The 22,783-nt window shown below is 47.4% G+C and overlaps 1 protein-coding gene across 3 annotated transcripts in view; it reads left to right on the top strand.

The window, feature by feature from the left end:
• The first annotated feature begins 1,036 nt into the window (after positions 1–1,036).
• Positions 1,037–22,783, top strand: part of PDYN (prodynorphin) — a 40,713-nt gene continuing 18,966 nt past the window's right edge. Inside the window, exon 1 of one of the 3 annotated variants that reach the window (XM_053243865.1) lies at positions 1,037–1,389. The gene's annotated coding sequence lies outside the window, so the exon portion shown is untranslated. The remainder of the gene's footprint in view (positions 1,390–22,783) is intronic. The other 2 variants (XM_053243864.1, XM_053243866.1) reach the window with 2 other exon arrangements.

The following is a 22,783-nucleotide window of genomic DNA, read 5'->3' as shown; positions in this document are numbered from 1 at the left end:
ATTTCTTACCAGATTTCCAAACTGCTTTTCTGCCCATTTCCAATGCATACAGCATGTACCAAACAACAGCAACAAACCATAACAAAACAGCTAATGCCAGATGTGATTAACACATTTCCTACGCTTTTCTAGTCGGAACCTTGTGATATGTGTAACCGGTGTAAAAGCCAAGCGACGCCTTCCATGGCACTGCAAAGCCACCGTGGAAAGGACACATCTCTCCCAATAGCCAACTGCAACTCCTCTGAGCGTGCCCACTATGTTTCCCCAGCTGGGTGGGGATGTGTATTTCTTTATCACACTCAGGGAGATTTCACGCACTGCGCAGAGACAAACCTGGATTTGCTGCTGACTGTACATTCAACAGTTGGATTGTTAACAGACAAGCGAAAACCCCACCTTGGCCTGCCTCTGTCCCAGCCTCAGGTCCCCAGATGTTGTGGGGTTACAACTCCCATCCTCTGACATCTGGGCACCCCAGGCCTTTGCCTTAAATAGTAGCTTGATGTTCAAGAATTGACAGGCAGAGCTTTTCCTGCCGTGAGGATGAGCAGGATGGTCTGCTAGTTTGTGCATTTCCAGCAGCTGTTCAAGACGCAGCAGAGTACTCTAAAAGTTTGACAACTCTCTTCAGCCACCAGTTCTGCCTCCCTGACAAGTTTAGCTCTGGATACATGTGCTTGCAAATGTGGCTATGCTGCATTTACAAAATTTCAGTTTTTAGGTACGCATTTAAGCATCTCAGGAGCACCACTGAGCCATGTCCCATGTGTGGAAGGAACTGTACTGCAGTAGACACCAGAGTGTGAGTTGCCGCTGAGATCTGTGGAGTCTGGAATGAAGTTTGTGCCTGCTTAGCTCAACTCCCCCCCCCGCCGCCGGCTCCCTGTGTTGCTCCCCCTCGCTCCATGCCTGCCTCTGCATAAAGCAGCAAATCTTTCTTGCAACCAGACAGTCTCTTGCAAAGATCTGGTGAAGGTTGGAGTCCTTCCCCCCACCCTTCCACACCCATGGTGGTGGTGGTGTCTCAGAGCCAGAGTGATGCATCTCATTATTCCGAGCTTCCGTCTCCCCCTATTGGCTCTGGAGAGCTTATGCTGAGCTGGGGCTTGGTGACAGGAGGAGGCAGCCTGTCCATAAAAAGAGGGGCAAAAGAGGAGTCCGTTCCAAAGGGGAAGGACCCGAGCTTGGTGCCAGCTGTGACTGCCTCCTGGGTGCCAAAGTGAGGGGACTGCGCAAGAGAGAGGATCCAGTGGCAAAACAGCAGGCAGCGGAGAGGACCCACCAGAGAGGCTTGCAACTTTCCCAGACTCTGCAAAGAAGCCACCTGCGGCCAGCGCTGTGAAGGGTCAGGGATTCTCTTGGAGTTGGGGAGGTCTCTGCCTGCAGGTAACCGCTTAACTCTTTCTGCATGCATTTGCCGCCTTGGCAGGCCCTGCTGTGCGCTCGCTCGCCATGTGATTCTTTGTCCTGAAAGCTTGCTTTTCATTCCATTGATTTATGTCTCTTCATACCCACCTACTGCCTGCAGCTCTGATACCGATTCTGTCATTAGCAACAAAGCACAGTATTTGTTCGGCTGCGCCTGTATGTTTGCCCTCAACAGTGTCTTTGAGGTATCAACCGGGAAAGCAAAAGCATGGAAAACATGTAGATGGATCTCCCCCACCCCTGTTTCCTCGCAATGGGTTTACTTAAAACTGGCTCCAAACAGTAGATTTATGGCAGTTTTATGCAGACATCAGCTTCAACGTAAGGATAATTTATTAGCTAGCTAAGCCAAGGATATTCTCCCGACGACTAAGACCACTCTGTGGCAGTTTTTCCAGCTTTCAGGCTAGTGAGAGGCAGAAAGATCCAAATCCAGAAGTTCTTTCAAAAGGGCGTGGCTTTTTCTGATTAGCAAAAATTCTCCTAGCAGTGCAAAGCTGATTTGTGTTTACTCAGAAACAAGTCCTGCTGTATCCAATGGGATGCACTCCATAGTGAGATGGTTTAGGATTGCATCCTAAAACTCCCATTTCCAGATTTACTACTTTAAAAATAAAATAAAATAAAATCCGGACACATTCTGTTGAATTCTGCATACTTCTTTATTGCTGGAGAAAAACGTGTGGATCTAGGACCTATACGCTCTGTGTGTATTTCTGCTTCATTTGCTAACAGAAATAATGGACATGATCCAGCCAAATTAAGCACTTTTAAATCCTATTTATTTCAGGCACTTGCCTGTTGAAATGAATGGAACTTGAAAGTGCCTCATTTTGGCCAGCTCATGCCCGTTCTCTGGATTGATGGGAGCAGTGAGAAATCCACGGAAACAATGTGAAGTAACAGTGCTGAGCCTAATTATTGGAAGTCTTTAGCAGAGCAGAAATAAAGCAAATACAGAAAGGATCTGCCAGGCAGCGCCCACTGGGAAGTTCTCCTGTAGAAGCCCCATTGAAATGAATGGGGTCAGAACAAGGTATGCGGCTCCCATTCATTTCAACCTGTTCTGTGCAGGACAATGTCCAGCAGATTGTGTCCTTAGTGTGGTTCTATGAGAAAGAAGTGGGAGGTGAGGCTGGAAACAAAGGAGGAGAGCAGAAGGGTTAGAGTGTTCCCAGTTGGAGCGTGGGTGTGTGCTTCCAGCCTTTTAGAGCATCTTTAAAATGACCCAAGGCAGAGTTGCTTCTTTAAGAGCATCAGTGGGGGGCAGGTATAAAATACCAGCAGCAGGACATTTCACTCCCATATATCATTGTGAGAAATACAATGATGTGAACTCTAGCAACAAACAAACTGGTAAACCACTTGCTGTAGTGGCTGCAATTCTGTGTGGTATATTCAAAACTGTATGTACAATAACAGTCACTTCGCGATATCGTTGTGAGACATTCAGCTGCGAAAGGATCACACATGGCAAGTTCCCAGGCCCCTCTCTATTTACAACCCTTTCCATCAGAGGTCTTAAAAACACATTTACGATGTTAGAGAACAAAAGACAATACCCGCTACCTCCTCCTTCCTCTTCAGCCCCACCTCAGCTGTGGTAATTATTATCATTGCAGATCCATTGCTGAACTTGCCCCCTTCATGACTTCTTTTTCATTTCATGTTTTCTATTTTTGTCACTCATTGCAGGCTCAGTGCTGGTTTACTAGCTACACACACTCACACACATTATATTGCAAAAGGTATCTTGCAAATGAGTTTAGCAAGAAAATAAAACCCAGGGACAAAAAGCTGAAGATTGGCAACCAGGATTTCAACTTGGAGGAGTGTTTTGCTTTTGCAGGTTATGGCATTTACTCAGAAACTCTAGGTGTGCAGAGAGCAGGTAGCTTTAAAAGAGGGTTAGACAAAGTTGTGGAGGATAGGTCAGGTCTATTCACCACAACTAAATTGAACCTTCCCGGTCAGATGCAGTGTACCTCTGAATACCAGCTACTGGGCAGAAACGATGGAGAAGGGCTGGTACCTTCATGTCCTGCTTGTGGGATTGCCAGAAGCATCGGCTGGCTATGGTGAGAATCAAGGTGCCAGACTGGGTGAATTCTTGGTCTAATCCAGTATTCCTTCTCATGATTAACAGGGTTTATGACATATTAACAGGGTTTGTGCTGCAGTTTGTATTGTCTAGGGCTGCTTAGTTACAGACTTTTCAGAATAACAGAAGCAATATAACCTCTGCAAACTTGAACTCCCTTTTGTACACCACGCTTGTAAATAGCCTCTCATACCTGGCTGCACGAAGCCATAAAGATAATCTCCAGGCAATCGGGCACTTTTGCAAACTGGAGGAGAGGGGTTTTAGACTGCGGTGCTACACACTACAAATGTCTAACATAAGTATGTATGGTTAGATGGGTTGCCTATGGTTGAACTTCCATGCACACCCACCTGGGAGTAAATCCCATTAAGCACAATGGGACTTGCTTTGGAGCAAACATTTTTTTGCTCCAAGGAACCATTTTCTTAGCTAGTCACTTCTGTGGGTTCATAGGCAAGGCGGAGTTCAGGCAGGGGTAGACTAGATGGCCCACCAGGACCGCCCCCAGTCAACTCTAGGATTTCTAGAGTTGAAGGATTTCTAGAGTAGGATTTCTAGAGTAGAACCCAACTCTAGGATTTCTATGAAAAGAAACACCCCGTGAGTCTCTCTTTCACAGGGTGTTTCTTTTCATAGAAATCCTAGAGTTGGCAGAGGGTCCTAGTGGGCCATCTAGTCCACCCCTGCTTGATACGGCAGGCTGGTGGGGGCATTGTCATCATCCCCTCCTGGATGGGTCTGCATCAGCTCTGCGAGCTGAGCAGAAAGGAGGGCTTGGGCTGTTCCCAGCTCCCAAGATGCCGACAATGAATTTCCGCCGCGGCGATGGGGACGATCTGTCCCGACAAAAAGCATGGAGACGTTAACTTTGCTAGAAGAACCAGCTGTAACTGATGTGGTCGAGGAAAAACCACAGAGGCCAAAATGATGAATGCTGGAGGCACTGAGATAGGTAAGACGCCTGCTGGAAACAGCCGTGGCCTCCCCAGTGCTAATGAATAGCCGTGTAAAACAGGTGGCCGGGTTAATTGGGCCGGGAGATCAGAATGCAATGAGGCACTTCACACAACCCGTGTGAAGCGCCAGACGAGGTTTGGCGGAGAGAGCTGGCTTAGCTTGCTTTCCCCGCAGACGATCAAACCCCTAGCCCTGACTACCAGCTCCATCACGGAGCCAGTGGGGTCTGTGGGGATCGGGGGCTGCCAGGCCCCCCGAAGACCCAGGATGCAGCATGCTAGCATGCGGGGCATTTGGGGGGGACCCCTGACACCGGGAGGCTGCTTGTAGCATCCCGGAGTGGGGGGGTCTACTTGTGTGTCGCCATGCGCTGTGGCGGCACTCGAGAAAAAAAACCAAGGTTAACAGAGTGTTTGCTCCATCAACCTCATTTAAGGGGAGGGGGAATTAGGCAGGCTAGCTGCCTTGGAACCACTGGGCTCGCCCGGGAGCCCGGTGGTTCCGACGATCATTAGAAAGTGGGCTAGACTCCCTTAGTCCGCTTTCTCGTGATTGTAGGAATAGGCTCAAAATGTGCAACACTCCAAAATATGCCAAACCCGAGGAAAGGACAGGATATGGGGGGTGGGGTTTGATGCAGGGAATCCAGAGCTCCAGCCAGGAGTGGTCCATACAAAAGGGGGGCGGCGGTGGGTGCAAACAAGCCGCAGGTGTGTCTTGTTCCTGCTGCCCTCTCCCCACCCTGGCCGCCATCCTCTGCCTGCCTTGCCTCACCTGCTGTGTGATGCTAGTCCTTGGTGCACGGTTCCCAAACCAGGCAAACAAACAGCCGAGCCCCAAGAGTTAATGCAGCAGTGGGCGAGTCAAGGCAGAGTATGGTCCGGGGAGAGGAGAGCGGGAATCAGTCAGAGCTGTGGCTTGTTTACCACCCCACGGTCCCATCTGTACCAGCCGCTCCTGCCCCCTAGATAACTGATTCCACAGTGGTCTTCTTACCATGAAGACATTTCTCTGGGGGTTCAGCCCCAATCTACCCTCCTGTAACTTGAACCTGATGGCTGACGTACTCTGCAGCCCTCCGGCAATGGAAGGAGGGCTGCAGGTCTTCAAGGAGCCGCCAGCATCTCTGCACTGAAGGCTGCTTTGTGCAGCAGACAAAGCAGGGGCGTAACAAGGCTGGATGGGCCCAGAGGCAAAATTTTAAAATGGGCCCCTCGCTGATACACACGCACAAGAAGGGAGGCAAGGAGGGAAGCAGGGAGGGAGGGAGGGTCGAGAGACAGAGAGAGAGGTACTAGCCAGGTTGAAGGAAGAAATATGAAGGAAGGATCATAATGAAGGAAGCTCTGCGGGTTTGGGGGAGTCATGTGACATGCCTCTGGGGGGCCCCTCGAGGCGTGGGGGCCCCCAGGCAGCTGCCTCCCCTTGCCTAATAGTAGTTATGCCCCTGAGACAAGGCATGGTCCGGGGGAGTGATTGTTGTGACTCTCAGTGGAAATTGCTCCCAGCTCCCAGTCTACTGTGCAAAGAAACCTGCAGTGCAGGGTTGCTGAGACCTGTTACGGATCCCCAGGTCTCCTCCTCCTCCTGTTGCTGGAGGGCTGTGGAGAATGTCAGCTGTGGTCCTGCCCTCTGGGGTAGCAAAGGAGTCTTTGCCTTCTTCCATGTGATAGCCCTTCAGGTAGCTGAAGGGTGCTCTCAAGTCTCCCAGAATCTTTTTGTCAATGGGCTCAACATACCGGCACCTTCAGTCTTTTCTCACAGGGCTTGTTTTCCAGACCTCTGTCCAGTTCTGGCTGCCACAGGGGCGTTGCCACAATTGGGCGAGCGCATGCACGGAACATGGGATGTGGGGCCACGGAGGGGTGTGCATACGGTCTACGTATCTCTTATGGGATGTATTATGGGATGTGCAGATGGTCTCCCCCACCCCCATGTTGCTCACTCCCACCTTCATGCCCCCTCCACCACCATGCTTGCCCCAACTTCTTGCTGGCTTACAAATGTGCACATGTGGAACCACTTGTGGGGTCAGCAGGCAGGACCCCATTTGAAGGTGTCAGCAAGTTTTTGCCCTGCTGACCCCTCAAATGGCACTGTGTGCATGCTCTGTGGCTAGTGGTGGGGCAGCCACACGGATGCTAGGCAGCAAGAGGAAAGAAAGAAAAGCCAGACTGGCTTTGCGGCAAAGTGGGAAACAAAAGGAGGGAAAAACCATAAGTGGTGAGAAAAAGGGAGGAGCAGTGAGCGAAGGGGAGGTGGGCGTGCTCTGAATTTCGCACCCTAGCTGCCTCCAACTTGGCGACGCCACTGAGGTGCTGCACTTTAAGAAGGATGCAGACAAGTGGGAACAGATTTAGAGGAGGGCAATGGAGATGGCCAGAGTACCCCGCTGGTGTCAGAAGTGAAAACTATCACTTCTTGTGACTTGGAAGTGATGGTTTGATTAATATAGGCTAAAATCACATTCATCTACCCACCCACCACACCCGCAATTGCACCAGACTGCTGTCTCACGCTGCACTTGCCAACAACTGCAATCCTGAGCCCTTTTCACATGGACTGCTGCCACACCAAGTATCCCTCCTCAGCCCATACACGGTGTTGCTGTTTTTCCTGCCTAAGCACAGAATTTTGCACTTATTTCTTCTGAAAGTTGTTTGTGTTCCAGTTTCCCATTCGTTCAAGCTTCTTTTGTATTCCTGCCTTCTTAAGGGTCAGCTACCCCTCCCAGTTTTGTGTCCTCCTCTGCTGCAAATTTGACACAGATTCCCTCCACCTACTCCATCTAAGTCACTGATAACCAGGTTGAAGAAGAGCATCAGGTCTGGGACAGAGCCCTGTGGCATCAGCCGGGGGCAGAGCTCTAATGTGGTGGTGGTGATGGGCTGTGGTCCCGGGGCATGGGGGTCCATTGTGTCTACCTCAAGCAGTGAAAGGCAATGAGCCGGTGCTATATTAATGACTGCCTTGTTGTCAAGATGTTCACAGACTGGCTGCATTCACACATAACATGGAACTGGAGCCGTAGTTCCACTCCCCCTGTTCTCCTGTCCAAATTCAGACGTTCAGGAGAGCTCCCTCTCTGCAGTCTCATTGACCGCAGAGAGGAGGGGGAACTGGCTTCCTGGCCATCCTTCTTTACTGAAGGACAGGCCTGGCAGCCAATAGTAGCCAGAGCAAGGGAGGAGCTTCCTCCCTTAGCTCCTGTTGCAAAGCAACCAGACTGCAGTGCCAGCATTCGGACGTCACGCTTGCACCGCCGAACCGGAGGTCCAGGCGGTGGACCTCACTGCAAACTGAAGGTACAAATCACTGTCCAGGAAGGGAAACCACGGGTCCATTTTCTTTCTTAACTGCAGTTGCCTGCATTTAGACATTCAAAAATTGAAACCAGAGGCACTTTCACCTCTGGTTTTGTGTTACATACGAATGCAGCCATTGAGTACTTTATCATCTGTTCTAGTATCTTCTCTTGTATCAAAGTCAGACTGTCCAGTCTGCAGTTCTTTTAGATGTTTTACAGTCTGTAGAATTAATTATTTCAATTAATTAATTAAATTAATTAATTATATTTGTGCACTGCCCCAAACTTCCATCTCTGGGCAGTCTACAGCAAAACAAAACAAATTAAAATAGAAATTAAAACCTTAAAACAATTTTTTAAAAATCAGGTTAAAAGGCTTGGGTAAATAAAGAGCCGGGTCTCACAATCAGTGAGACCCGGGTTTTGCAGATGAGCGGGGAGACCGGGCTAAGCCTGCTCTCCCCACACACGAGCAGGGATGGAGCCCTGGGCAGCCAGATTGGCCGCCCACACAATTGCCAGCTTCGTGACGGAGCCAGCAGGGGCTGAGGAGAGCGGGGGCCAATTGGCCCCTGGAATCTCCAGCATGCCCTGCGCAAGTGCAGGGCATGCTGGTGAGACCCCCAGAGCCGGGAGGCAGCTTTTCGCCTCCCCTCTGGCTTCGTGCCGCAGCTACTTACAATTAAAAAACCCGGGTTTGCGGAGCGCTCACTCCGCAAAGGCAGTTTTAGGGGCAGGCTACTTAGGCGAGTTAACCGCCTGGAAGCCTCCGGGCTCACCTGCGAGCCCGGTGGCTCCCATGATCAGGCAAAAAGGGCTAGGAGAGCCTAGCCTGATTTTGCCTGATTGTGAGAATAGCCCCAATGACTTTTTAAGAGTTGCCAGAGATGGGGAGGCTCTTATTTCAGCAGGGAGCACATTCCAGAGTCTTGGGGCTGCAACAGAGAAGGTTTTAGATGTTGCTCCTTCTTCAATTTTCTGGATCCTCCTTTTTGGAGATCAGGACAATATTAGCCTGTCTCCAGTCTTGCAGCACCTCAGCTGTTCTCCATGATTTGTCAAAGAGGATAGACTGAGGTGTTGAGAGTACAGAAGCAAGTTCTCTTAGGGCCCTTGGATGCAATTCGTCTGGTCCTAAAGACTCATTTAGAGTAATGTATCACTACAGTACTTTGCACAAAATGTTAACACAGTTTTGTTAGTTTGCTTTAGATTTAGATTTTCCAGGTCAAGCATCAGGGAATATTCCCTTTATTTGTGGCAAAGATTAACTTTCAAAAAATAAATAAATTAGCATCTCAGTTATTAATACTGGTAAAAATTGTTATGGATAATTAAGAATCAAAATAACTTTAAACAGATCCAGGATCTGGATGGTCAACCACCATGGTCAGCAAAAAGCAGCCTCTGCCCCAAACCTGGCATCTCCAGGAGTTCTCAGACTTTGGTTCCCAGACGTTGGACTACAAGATGCCTGCGAACCCCAGCAGTAGCCAACTAGCTGTTGACTGCAACCCCTTCTCTTTCTCCTCTTTTCTTCAACATCAGATGACTTTGTGCCCACTTTGGTAGAGAATCTTTTTGGTAGAGAATCCTGGTTTGGAAAAGGGGGCATTCCAGTGCTTTCTAAAGAGTGCATCCATTTCAAAAGTGGACGTATTAGAATTCCCTCCCCACAGCCTTTTTTTTTAAAAAAAAGGCATAATAAGGACCTTGCTCTTATTACTGCTCTCATTGCTGATTTACCACTGCTCTTTTATTTTGGATGGAGGTCCATCTGTTTTCACTAAGAGTTGTGAAGTTATTACTCAGCTTTCAAAGGGAATCCTGAAGCCCTTCTTCAATGTTGTGCTTCGGTAGTGGGCAAATTGCATTTGTCCTGCATCATGTCAAACTGCATCATGTTATTACTGGAAAAATGGACTTCTGGACCTTTGAGCAACAATGAAAAAAGTGGTGAATACCAGCATGGTCCCTTCGTCCACTGCAATAATGGCACCTGCAATTTCAGACCTTTCACCCCACCTCCACACACAGAAAAACAAACCTCCCCTTCTGCAGCCCTGCACAGCTTCTTATTATGGCTGAGCCTTTTCAGTTCCATTTTTTAGCTTTTTGACTCGTGAAATTGACGGCACTCTGTATATCCCAAGGTGACTAGATATGAAGGATTCGCGAGTGAATTTTGCAAAGTCCCCCAATGATCTTGGTGTACACTCTGCAAGCTCATGTAGAGAAGATCTCGGGCTGTGTTTGCATAAGTGCAAATGGACAGGTCAGCCTAGCTGCTGAATCTATGCGGATGCATATGTGGAACATAGGAAGATGCTTGCTATCAAGTCAGACCAGTGGTCCATCTAGCTCAGTATGCATAATGACTGGCAGAGGCTCACCAAGGTTTCAGGGAGGCAGCATTTCCGGAGAAGCAGATGCTCTACCAGTGAGCTACGACCCTATACAGGCAATCAGTATATATGTGAGGAGAGAACTGTCAAGGAAGTCTAGCACAGACACTTTGAACTTCAGAAGAGCAGCCCAAAGAATAGTTGAATAAGCTTAAGAGTCTCCTGGATGAATTTGGAGAGATATCTGTATACCGGTTTAACAGAAACAAATCTGAGATAATGGGAATTAATATCCAAAACAGGATGTTGATGAATTAAAGTAGGCAAGGTGGAAAGCAGGTTAGATACTTAGGAATTATTTTTCTAAGAATACTAAACATTACAGTAAATTTATCTATTAAAATGAATATTCTTCCAACATTTATATATTATTTTCTAAATCTTACAGTAAGGATCCCACTGAAAAAGTTAAGGTTAATACAAAAATGTACACCTCAATTTATATGGAAAATAAACCTTCACAGATAAAAGCAAGTGTTATGCAGCTTGAAGTTGAAAGGGATGGGTGGGTGGGGGATTCCTGATTGCGTTAAATGTTATATTACCATGCAGCTATTCTCACAGCTTTGTCTATATGGTGGGACCCAAAGGTGAGCTGGTCTTGTGGTAGCAAGCATGACTTGTCCCCATAGCTAAGCAGGGTCTGCCCTGGTTGCATCTGAATGGGAGACTTGATGTGTGAGCACTGCAAGATATTCCCTTCAGGGGATGAAGCCGCTCTGGGAAGAGCAGAAGGTTTCAAGTTCCCTCCCTGGCAGCATCTCCAAGATAGGGCTGAGAGAGATTCCTGCCTGCAACCTTGGAGAAGCTGCTGCCAGTCTGTGAAGACAATACTGAGCTAGATAGAGCGATGGTCTGACTCAGTATATGGCAGCTTCCTATGTTCCTATGTTCCTAACTCTGAGCTGGCTTGGGATTTGGGGAAGGAAAGTATAAATATTCCTTTAAAGAATGGATTTTATTGGATAAAGCAGAGCAACATGTTAGAAGACCAAATATAGTAAGAAACTGAGGCACTACACATGAGTGGTGTGTAGAGCCTGGCAGTGTTCGGTGGGGAGAGAGCCCTTTCTCCCCGCAGATGAGCAGTCGGGAAGCCCTGGGTGGCCGGATCGGCTGCCCACATGACAACTGGCTCTGTCATGGAGCCGGTGGGGGCTGCGGGGATTGGGGGTCGCCCAGCCTCCGGAAGTCCCAGGATGCCCCCCGTGAATGCACGGGGCATTCTGGGGGGAACCCTGAGGCTGGGAGGCTTGTTGTTGCCTCCCAGTTGGGTGTCTACTTGTGTGTTGTCATGCGCTGCGGCAGCACACGATTAAAAAAACAAGGTTAATGGAGCACTCGCTCCATTCACCTCATTTAAGGGGAGGGGGAATTAGGTGGGCTAGCTGCTGTGGAACCACCAGGCTTGCCCACGAGCCCGGTGGTTCCAACGATCACTAGAAAGTGGACTAGGCTTCCTTAGCCCGCTTTCTCGTGATCGTGGGAATTGGCTCATTCTATAGGACTTATATGGAACAATGCGACAAAAGGCAGATCTCCATCGGAGAGGAGAGCTGGTCTTGTGGTTGCCAGCATGACTTGTCCCCATAGCTAAGCAGGGTCTGCCCTGGTTGCATCTGAATGGGAGACTTGATGTGTCAGCACTGCAAGATATTCCCCTCAGGGGATGATGGAGCCGCTCTGGGAAGAGCATCTAGGCTCCAAGTTCCCTCCCTGGCTTCTCCAAGATAGAGCTGAGAGAGATTCCTGCCTGCAACCTTGGAGAAGCCGCTGCCAGTCTGTGAAGACAATACTGAGCTAGATGGACCAAGGGTCTGACTCAGTATATGGCAGTTTCCTATGTTCCTATGTTCCTGTCTTAGCTCTAGGATGCCTGATACTTCCACTCCACCCTGAGTGCTCTGAGTGGGAGACCTTCCTCCCCTTTGTTACTGAATGAGGACAATCCTTGCTTTTGTCATTGAAGGGACAGAACCATCAAGTTACAGGCCTAAACTCTTTTTCACAATAGGTAACCAGCTCAAACCAGACCTACCTTTAGACATGTAAGTTCAGATGCATTAAAGAGGAGGAACCTCCAGTTTGGAGGGGGAAACCTCAACCCTGGATTGGGGTGAGACCAGAGTTACATCAGAGATGTGCTGATACTTTTCAATGGATCTCAGAGTGGACTATCTCTGGAAGAGTGGGAGAGCCTTCCCCCTTTTTGAGCACTATAAAATACGGGCCACGAAGCTCATCATTTTGTCACCAGTACAGTCAGGAGTTGCCAGCAACCAGGCACCATGTCACCACCTGCTCGTAGTGTCCAGAAAAGGAGAAGCTGTAGAGATTAATGCTCTCTCAACCAAGGACCTGCCTACTGCTAGAGGTAAAACTCAGTGCTAGTTAGTTAATGCTTTGGGTTTTTCTTTTGAAGTCCTGTGTGCCTTTCTTTACTTCCACTTTCCCCTTTTCCTCCCAGTTCCTTATTCTATGTGCAATCCTTGTTTCTTAATAAAGTTCATATACTTAGAAGTAGTTTCAATCTGGTTTAAAAGATTTTGGAGGGTTACTTGCAAGACTCTTCCCCATGTGCCTCGTAAGGTCATCTGCTACTGTTGAGCTGTTTTCTGAATAATATATTGTTGTCTAGAGCTGGGTTGTGTGGGCTCCGGCTGTACAGTGCCTGTAAGGCCCGAGCCAGACAGTTCTAGGTTGTTGAAGCCGTGTCTAAGCCTGGTCAGTGGCTTTAGATCAGTCTTCAACTTGTGGCAGCCTACCTTGAAGGAGCAGCGTGCTCCTAGATTGGGATCAGAGCAATCTCTCTACTGAAGCTAGATCCCAGGAAAGCATAGAATAACTCCCACCTCGTCACAGACAAATACAAATCAAATCTCATTCCAGGGCAATCCATTATTGCATCATTTTTGTATTAAAAGGTTTTTGCTATGGCCAAACAGGCATCTGACTTTTTAAACTGGGAACAAGCGGAATATATTACATACGAAAAACTCTGGCATAGAGGAGGATTCTTGGACTTCCTTCAATTGAGGAAAGTACGCCCCCCCCCCAGCAAAAGGTAACTTGGTTTCAGTACTTGCAAGTATGAAATCTTCTTTAAAGAGTGGCACAGAGAACTGGTTTAGGTCACAGTAAATCCAACTTAGAATCATTATTAATATCTGGGAATGTATACAAAAGGGTTTTTTAAAAAATTAAAAAATGATACTACATGATCTTAGCCTCAAGGTTTCTTTTATTTGATCTGGATTGTGTATTTGATCAAAGATCACAATAAACTGAACTGAAACTATCAAAAATGTATGAATTATTAAAAGAGGGTACTAAAGAATCAGATCTATACAGATGAAAATGGGAAGTAGAACTTAACGGAAGCACTTCCAATAGACCAATGGAAAGATATGTGCCAATTTGGTATTGAGATTTTTTTTTTTAAAGCTATTAAAGAAGACCACTTAAAAATGCTGCTTCAGTGGTATTAATATACACCAGTTTGAATACATCTTATGTACTGGACAGCATCAGATGTTTGTTGGAGATGCCAATCACATTGGGCAGGATTTCTTCATATATAGTGGGCAACTGTTTGGTAGCAGCAAAACTACTGATAACCAGATATTGGAAGTCCAGAAAATTGCCAAGCATTGAGGAGTGACATAGGAAGATATGGTGGGTTATGCTTATGGAGAATATAAGTGCACTCATTAAAATAAAAAAATGGGCAAGTTAAAGCTATGACTATATTTGAAAGTGAGTGGGATAAGTTTAGAAGGTTTTGGAATACTAAGTACAGTCAAGAAAATTTGAGTGAAACGATACTGTCAATATTTATTTGTTTGTTTATTTATTTATTTATTTCACATATTTGTATCCTGCCCACTACCAAAGTCTCTAGGTGGTTTACAACATTAAAACAATCAAAGACATTTTAATACAAATTAAAACATATAAAAGTTCTAATTAAAATGGCTTAAAACCACTAATTAGCTAAAAAGCTTGGCTGAAGAGATGTGTCTTCAGTTGTTTCCAAAGGGTCAACAGGGATGGAACAGCTCTAAGCTCAACAGGAAAATGAGATAGCATATGAAATAATTATATGGTTACTTTAAAGATGGTCTCTTCAACTAGCCAAGAGACAATCAAAATCAAGTAGGTTGAATAGTCCCACCCCAAATGTCATCTCTCTTTCCCCTGTTTTTTGGATGGAGGTTTGGCTGGTACATTCTATTTAAATTTCACTTTGTATGCATATGGTTCTATAGTGGAACGATATGGTTCTGTAGTGTTATGAATTCTAAAATGTAATTCAATGTATATCTTAATTAAAAAGAAGAAGAAGAAGAAGAAGAAGAAGAAGAAGAAGAAGAAGAAGAAGAAGAAGAAGAAGAAGAGGAGGAGGAGGAGGAGGAGGAGAAAACTTATCTAAAATGAGGTTTGGTGAAAAGAAAACTGAAATGGAAAATCATGAGAGACACTTCGCTCCAGAATGCATGTACTTTATTTAAAACCACTATGACAGAAGCCCAGTTAGAATGTATACCAAAAAGGAGGAAAGGTACCACCAAGTCCAGAAGGATACCAGCATGGCTAACAGTCAAGGAAGAGGAAAGATGAAATATCTTTTTATAAAGAGGAAGAAGAATTCCTTCAGAAATTGGAAGGCCTGCCCAAGTGAAGAGAACAGTAAGGAACACAAACTCTTGCAAAAGAAATGCAAGGTGACAATAAGGGAGGTGAAAAGAGAGTCTGGGGAACATTTAGCTAAAAGCATCAAGGGGAATAACAAAAATACATCAGAAGCAGGAAGCCTGCCAGGGAGGCAGTTAGTCCATTAGTTAAATGGACCAACTGGGAGTTAAAGGGATTATTAAAGAGGATTTGGAAATTGCAGAGAAGCTAAACGAATTCTTTGTATCTGTCTTCACGGCAGAGGATACTGAGCATATACCTATGCCTGAACTGAGCTTCTCAAGGACAGAGGTTAAAGAACCAAGTCAGATAGGGGTGATGAGAGATTACGTTCTAAACTGTCTGGAAAAATTAAAAATTAACCAGTCTCCAGGGCCAGATGTCATCTACTCAAGAGTCCTTAAAGAACTTAAATATGGAATTGCTGACCTCCTTGCAAAAATATGTAACTTATCCCTACAGTCAGGCTATGTACCAGATGACTGGAAAGTAGCCAATGTAACACTGATTTTAAAAAAGGGAACCAGGGCAGATCTGGGAAATTACAGGCCGGTTAGCTTAATGTCTGCGCTGGGCAAACTGATGGAAAGCGTTCACATAGTGTTTACAATTTTTAAGCATATAGAAGAACAGGTCCTGCTGAAGGTGTACCAGCATGGCTTCTGCAAAGGTTAGTCTTGTCTCACCAACCTTCTGGAGTTCTCTGAGAGTGTATATAAAGGTGATCCAGTTGATATAGAATTCTTGGACTTTCAAAAAGTGCCTCATCAAAGACCCTTGAGAAAACTCACTTTTCTCCACTTTTTTGTACTGGGGAGGCAGATGGAGTTTCTGCTTTCCAACTCTCTTGATTAGGCTTAACACACCGGCCATCATCCAGAATAATACTGCACTAGTCCGACAAACAAATACACACTCAAGCAAGAAGGCCACCTAGTTGAGTAGCTGCTCAAAGTCGCTGAGTATTTTGAACTCTCAGTTCATTTGTGCAATCAAGATAGCAGAGAGCTCTGCACCATTCCATGCAACCTATATGGATGGAGAAAGAGGGTTCACAGCAGGAGATGTGCCACAATTTGCACTAGTGCACCCTTTTGCACCAGTGCAACACTAGTCTGGAACATAAGCTTCCAACTTGGCAGAACTATCAGGCAGATTCATGAACTAATGCAAAGTGTTTGTACTAGTGTGTGTTCGTCTTTATTTTGACATTCTCCTGTGCATTACATGCCTTATTTCTGTGTGTGTGTGTGTGTGTGTGTGTGTGTGTGTGTGTGTGTGTGTGTGGGCGCGCACGCGCATGCGTGCACCTGAATGATTGGGAGCTGTGTGCATAGAAGCTATTTCTGTTTGCTCCATGCTCAGCAATATTATTTTTTAAGTGTAGTGCACTTTATTGCCCGGTACAGCCTTATTTATTCCACTGTTTCTGCAAAACTGATCCTAGCAAATTCTTAAAGAACGCCTCTGGACTCTACAGCTTGACAGCAGCAGATGAAGAATTCAATTCACTGCCCTTTTGCTTTAATAAGAGCGTTTAAATCACCTAGAGAGAAATCGATAGAAGGGAGCTAATTCAGAGGAGTGACAGGGAAGACAGAGAAACCTCTCAGATTTCTCCCTTGGCCATTAATAATCTCTGTGGACCAAATATCGCTAATGGGGTATCTGGTGGAAACCCTGGATATTGTTTGGGGTGTACTCCTCAGCATGCAACCCCCTCCCTTTAGATTTCAGCAGGGCTGGACCAGTCCTGCTAAGGAACATGCAGCATAATCCAGTGGGAAGGTCTCCAATGTAAGCTTCATTGATATGAACAGAGTGTCCAGGACGGAGTTTAAGGAGAGAAGGGGAGTTGCAGGGGAGTAACAGCAGGAGGGAGGGCATGCCCTCACTTCTTGCCTGTAGGCTTCCAGCAGCATCTGGTGGGCCACTGTGTGAAACAGGCTGCTGGACTAGACTTGATGTGTGAGCACTGCAAGAGATTCCCCTCAGGAGATGAAGCCGCTCTGGGAAGAGCAGAAGGTTCCAAGTTCCCTCTCTGGCAGCATCTCCAAGAGAGGGCTGAGAGAGATTCCTGCCTGCAACCTTGGAGAAGCCGCTGCCAGTCTGTGAAGACAATATTGAGCTAGATAGACCAATGGCCTGACTCAGTATATGGCAGCTTCCTATGTTCCTATGGGCCTTGGGCCCGATCCAGCAGGGCTGTTCTTATGTTCTTAAGGGCAACCGTAGGATCCATGGATTTCGATTAGGGGCAGGACTGAATTCATGTTGGCTCTCATCTTTCCAGAGGGAGACCATCCATGCTTCTGTGTTCCAGAGCCCCTCAGTGCAGGACTGTCACCAGCTTGTGCAGGGCCCAGGGCAAAAATAATTAACAGACCCCCCCCACCTATAAATCCATACGGTTCCACTGCCCAGCCAGAACCAGAAGACTCCATGTTGCTGCAGTTCAGCTGGGGGCTCCTGGAAGTGTGGGCTCCTGGACTGCCCCCTTACCCCTGCCGTCAGCCAGCCCTGCTTCAGTGCGTCCTGGAATTGGTTGGCCCTGAGCTCATTCCAGTTTCCAACCCTATTCCGTCACTGGAGGACCTCCTGGGCCTCTTCTGAAGACTGTGGCAAGTGGTAGACATGGGGGAGGGGTGTTTGCAGGAGGCCCTGAATCCTCCCCCAGCTGCTTGTCTGTTTCTGCTAAGCCCAAGCAGTGTGGGGAGACCTGAGCAGCTGGAGAAGAACCACCTTGGCCAGTTGGGGAGCTGTCCAGCGGGATTCCTGGACAACAAGAGCCGGGACTTAGCCAGGATGCCTGGACTGCAGGGGAACTGGCCAGCTGGGTCTGTCTGGGTTGCAAGGGAGCTCCCTGCCCCAAAGCTGTTCCACCAGCAACCATCGGACAGTGACTGAAGATTTTGCAAGTGGAGTTTCCTGCTTCTCCTCCTCTTGGGTCTCAAGATCAAGCTACAGGTTATGTTAAGCCCATCATTAGGACATAAGGACATAAGAACAGCCCTGCTGGATGAGGCCCAAGGAGGCCCATCTAGTCCAGCATCCTGTTTCACACAGTGGCCCACCAGATGCCGCTGGAAGCCACAGGCAGGAGTTGAGGGCATGCCCTCTCTCCTGCCGTTACTCCCCTGCAACTGGTACTCAGAGGCATCCTGCCTCTGAGGCTGGAGGTGGCCTATAGATGATAGATCTCTCCTCCATGAAGTTATCCAAACCCTTCTTGCAACTGATGGCTTTCAATTTTCTTTTTGAAAATTCCGTATTTCCCCGAATCCAAGATGACTCCCGCCATCAGTTCTTTACTGTTAAATATGTTTGTGTGTGTGTGTGGGGGGGTGGATCTTGAATCCAGTCCTCTTTCTTATGAGTAAGTACAAGTATATTATTGATTGATTGATTTGATTTGATTTGATTTATATATCCTTGGCAAAGAGGCACCTTTTAACATGGTGATTCTCTTTATTTAGCAGGGGGAGAGTAACTGGCCCTCTCCACTCCCAGCACAGCAGTGTTGCTGGTGTCTCTCTTATGTTTCTTTTCAGATTGTGAGCCCTTTGGGGACAGGGTTCCATCTTATTTGTTTGTTATTTCTCCTTGTAAACTGCCCTGAGCCATTTTTGGAAGGGCGATCTGGAAATCGAATGAATGAATGAATGAATATCGCGCCTCCAGAAATGGCTCAGGGCAGTTATATACAGGCGGTTACCTGTATTTCGCCTCTGTCTTTTAAGGCATCATCTTAAATCCAGAGTTGCTGTCTATTTGGGTAAATACGGTAGCAGTTGGATTGCCCCACTGTGGATTAGGACAATGAGAGGGGGTAGGAGGGCTTCAACCCTCCCCTCATGTTAGACCAGGTTCCCTTGTGGCTGCTATTTGCCATGGGGGGAAACTTTGAATGGCATCGATGCTGGGTTTCCTCCCTTTGGGAAATAGCAGTCGTGGGAGGCACTATCCAGGCTGGGACTGTAGTGGGCGCAGGGTTAGGAACAAAGTCACATAGGAAACTGCCATACACCACCAGCAGCAGCTCTCCAAGGTTTCTGGCAGGAGTGTATCCCAGCCCTACCTGGAGATGCTGCCAGGGACTGAACTTGGAACCTTCTGCAAAGGAGATGCTCTGCTTCTGAGCTACGGCCCCATCCCCTTAAGAGAAATATCCTACAGCAGGCAGCACTCACGTGCAGTCACCCCTCCAAATGCAAACCAAGGCAGACCCTGCTTAGCACTGGAGACAGTTCATGCTCACTGCTGCAAGACCAGTTCTTTCGCCCTACCACCCATTATGGTTCCAATCCATATGGGGTGATCCAGCCACTCTTTTAAAAAGAAAACTTAAACCCATCGGCACTGATGGACTTAACATAACAACATCATTGTCCCTGCAGCAGGACCTTGAGCCAGAGCATATGCCAAAGGCCATTGTGGCTGGGGATGATGGAAACTGTAGTCCAACCACAGCTGGGGAACCCAAGGTGGGGAATTCCTGTGCTAGTGGATACCCCCTTCTTTTGAGTAGGGATGATGGAGGGGAAGTTTCAGGTATAAGTTTCAGTTATACATAAATGGACCCATCATCATTGCTGCTCCTGAGATCTTGGGGTGAAGGCATGAAGCTGGGGTGGGGGACTCCAGAGGAGGTGTCGTCTCTTGCTATTACATGACCCCTGCCCTGAGTGGTAGTGTGTAGAGGCTGACTCTGAGAAGGGGAAACAGTCAGTAGTAGGGAAGAGCCAGCCTTGGGCCCAGCCCCAAGCCCTGAAACCAAGCTGGGGCCTCCGTCTACCAGCTGGGAGACTCCAGGCCCCAAGTGGAGACCCCGGAACAGTCGCTCTGACCGACCAGCCTCTTCCACACCAAGCATGGCGTGTTTCACCAAGTCTGACCATGGGCCAGGAGGGGCCTGATGGAGCAGAGGAGACTTGCTAGAGCTGCATTTTCCAGCCTCTCTGCTCTCCCAGGGTGGGTGGAACCTGGGAGGGATAGTCTGAGTCTGGAGAGATTTAAGGCCTCCTTCCATCCCTGACCTTTGCTGGAGCAAGTTGCCCACTTGGAGCTCTCCAGGGTCCTAAAACCCCGATTGCCTTGCTGTGCGTCTGGAGTTCTTGATTGTGGGACAGGGCGGAGGTCACCTGGGGAAGCAGCCCTCCAGGTGTCCCCCTGGAAATCTTGACTCCCCAGAAGCTGCAGCAGGGCCCTCCTTCTCTTCTTTAGAAGATGCTTTCTCAGGTTCAGGGCCCCGGCACAACAGACGGGTCCTGGCACTCCTCCACTCCTTTTTAATGATGATTGAACATTCAGTTTGAAGATGAGTACTGGGAGCAAACGACAACGTTGGCTCACAGTGTTGTGCCGTTTTAGATAGACCTGATCAAAGGCATTGCACTGTGTTGGTCTGAGTTTTTCCTAATGATCCAGCACTGCTACCTGCTGTTTTTGCCTGCCTGGGAGATCACAGATGTGTGCTGCTTGGAACACTTCCAGTGTGCAGTCTAAATGCTGAGGAGTGTCACAGCTACATGGAAGTGACCTTCCACATGGATGGTTCTTCTGACCTAAATAAATCGGAACTTTTGGTTACTGTGATTTACCGGAATACAAGACTACGCTTTCCCCAAGTTCTTTGATGTTAGAAATTGGGAGGTCATCTTAAAATCAGAATGCTGTCTCTTTTGGGTAAATACAGGCATAACCTGTATTTAAGCTCTATTTTTTGGGGGGGGGTCATCTTAAATTCAGTGTTGTCTTATTCAGGTAAATATGGTATTTTAGGAGACCCTGTGCTGCTGCTGCTGCTTCTTCTTCTTCTTCTTCTTCTTCTTCTTCTTCTTCTTCTTCTTCTTCTTCTTCTTCTTCTTCTTCTTCTTCTTCTTCTTCTTCTTCTTCTTGCCTTGGGAAAATAACTCTTCTGGCTCTCTTTCTCTTAAAGCTGTGCTCAGATCTTTCAGATCATGTCGGGAGGCTTCATTAATTAATGCTCTTAAGGTAATTTGAGATCAGCAGATGAGAAGTGCCAAATGATTGCCAAGTATTGTTATCGGATAATGATTCATGCCTGGGAACTGCAGCCGGCAGCTCAGTGAAATTTATGTTCTGCTAACGTCGATAATTCGACATATGATAATGCATATCATTCAAATTGCAGCTTAATTTAGTGCAAATGAATATGGAAGCATTAGCATATTTCTCCATCAGCCCCAATTAAGGGACATTATGAAGAAAGTCAGCACTGGTACAGGAGGGGCAGCAAGCCACAAGTGATCCTGAGGGATTCTTCCATGGATCCCTCTTGGATCTTGGCTGTTGAGCTGAGGCAGAAAAGATCTGCAATGGGGCAGAGCGAGCCACAAGAGATACACTTTCAAGTGTATTGTCCAAGAAGTTGCTTTATCTGGGAGTTTCATTCATAGCTGAACCCAAATATCCTGGTTTTGCTCATGGAAAATGCAAGCATAAATTATCACCACGGAACAAAACTTTAGTAGTGTATGCAAGATTTAGAAAGGTAATTTGGTGGGGGCAGTAGCCAGTGTTCCCTGAAATAAGGATTCCCAGATGTTGTTGACAACAACTCCCAGCATCCTCAGCCAAAGGCCACTGCAGCTGAGGGTGCTGAGAGTTGTAGTCAACAACATTTGGGATTCCCTCTTACAGCGATCACTGGTAGGAATCCATGATGGGAGGCCCAGCAGGCTCCAGTTCCCCCTTCTGACTTTGTGGAAGTGTTGAGAATGGCAGGGAGAGCTGGTTGATACTGGGAGGAGTAGGAAAGGTTCAGAGACCTCTGCGCTTCAGCATGCCTCTGATTGTCAGTGTACTCAGTTTGTAATGGACCCTCTTTTGCCCTATTGATTGTGGATCTGATCCTGAGGACAGGTTATAGCTCAGTGGTAGAGCACCCATGTCACATGCTGAAGGTCCTGAGGACTCTCCTTGCCTTCTCCAGGAAGAGCTGGTAAAGACCCCACCTGAAACCCTGGAGAGCTGCTGAAAGTCAGAAGGGTCCATGGTCTGACTCAACAACAGAAGGCAGCTTCATACACTTTGGAAAGCGGAGCAGTTTCTATATGAGGAAAGGCTGGAGGCTTTTTATTTTTTATTAAGAGGATGACTAAGGCAGGGGCACTTATAAAAAGATGCACAGTTTTTCTTCCCAAAGAAAGTGGGAAGAGAAGAGTTTCTGCCCCCTCTCTCATATTCCTAGGATTTGGGATCATCCAGTGTAGCTGGCAGGAGACGGAGGGCAGAAGAAAGACCTTCTTCACAGTGCAAAATTAAGAGGCTGCAGAGGGTCTTAACCTTGGGTTGCTAGAGACTACAACTCTCATCATCTACCACCCCCCACAGACTTATGGAATTCACTGCTGCAAGATGTGGCGAGGGCCACTAACCTAGTTGGCTTCAAAAGGAATTAGACAAATTCACAGAGGGCAAGAGGTCTGCTGATGGTTGCTACTAGTCACGATGGCATTACTGAGTCTCCAGGTTCGGAAGCAGTGCACCACTGAATACCCATTATTGCATTGCATGCAGTGTGGGGGTGGGGAGATATTGCCATGCCTGGGCAAGTCAGGAAGTGCACAAATGGAGCAGACCAAGCCAAAATCACAAGAAGCCAGGAATCCAAAAGCAGGGGGGCAGGAATAGCAACGAGGCCAGACGTGTGTCCACAACAAAGTTGCTTCAGCAGCAGGCAGAGGCCAGCTGAAGCCTTAAATACAAAGGATTTGCGAGCCTTAAACACAGAGCCTTAAATACAACACAACCCTGCCCAGGCCTGGAATGTCTCAAAGGGGCTGCGTGCTGTTCCTTAAGTGCCAGCTGGGGCGTAGCTGGGTGGCTGCTGGTAGAGTTGGGGGGCACTTCTGCTTCACC

The sequence above is a fragment of the Hemicordylus capensis genome, chromosome 4 (assembly GCF_027244095.1).
Source record: "Hemicordylus capensis ecotype Gifberg chromosome 4, rHemCap1.1.pri, whole genome shotgun sequence".
NCBI classification, from domain to species: domain Eukaryota; kingdom Metazoa; phylum Chordata; class Lepidosauria; order Squamata; family Cordylidae; genus Hemicordylus; species Hemicordylus capensis.
Note: the sequence above shows the minus strand (reverse complement) of the source record. Positions and strands in the feature narration are given on the sequence as shown.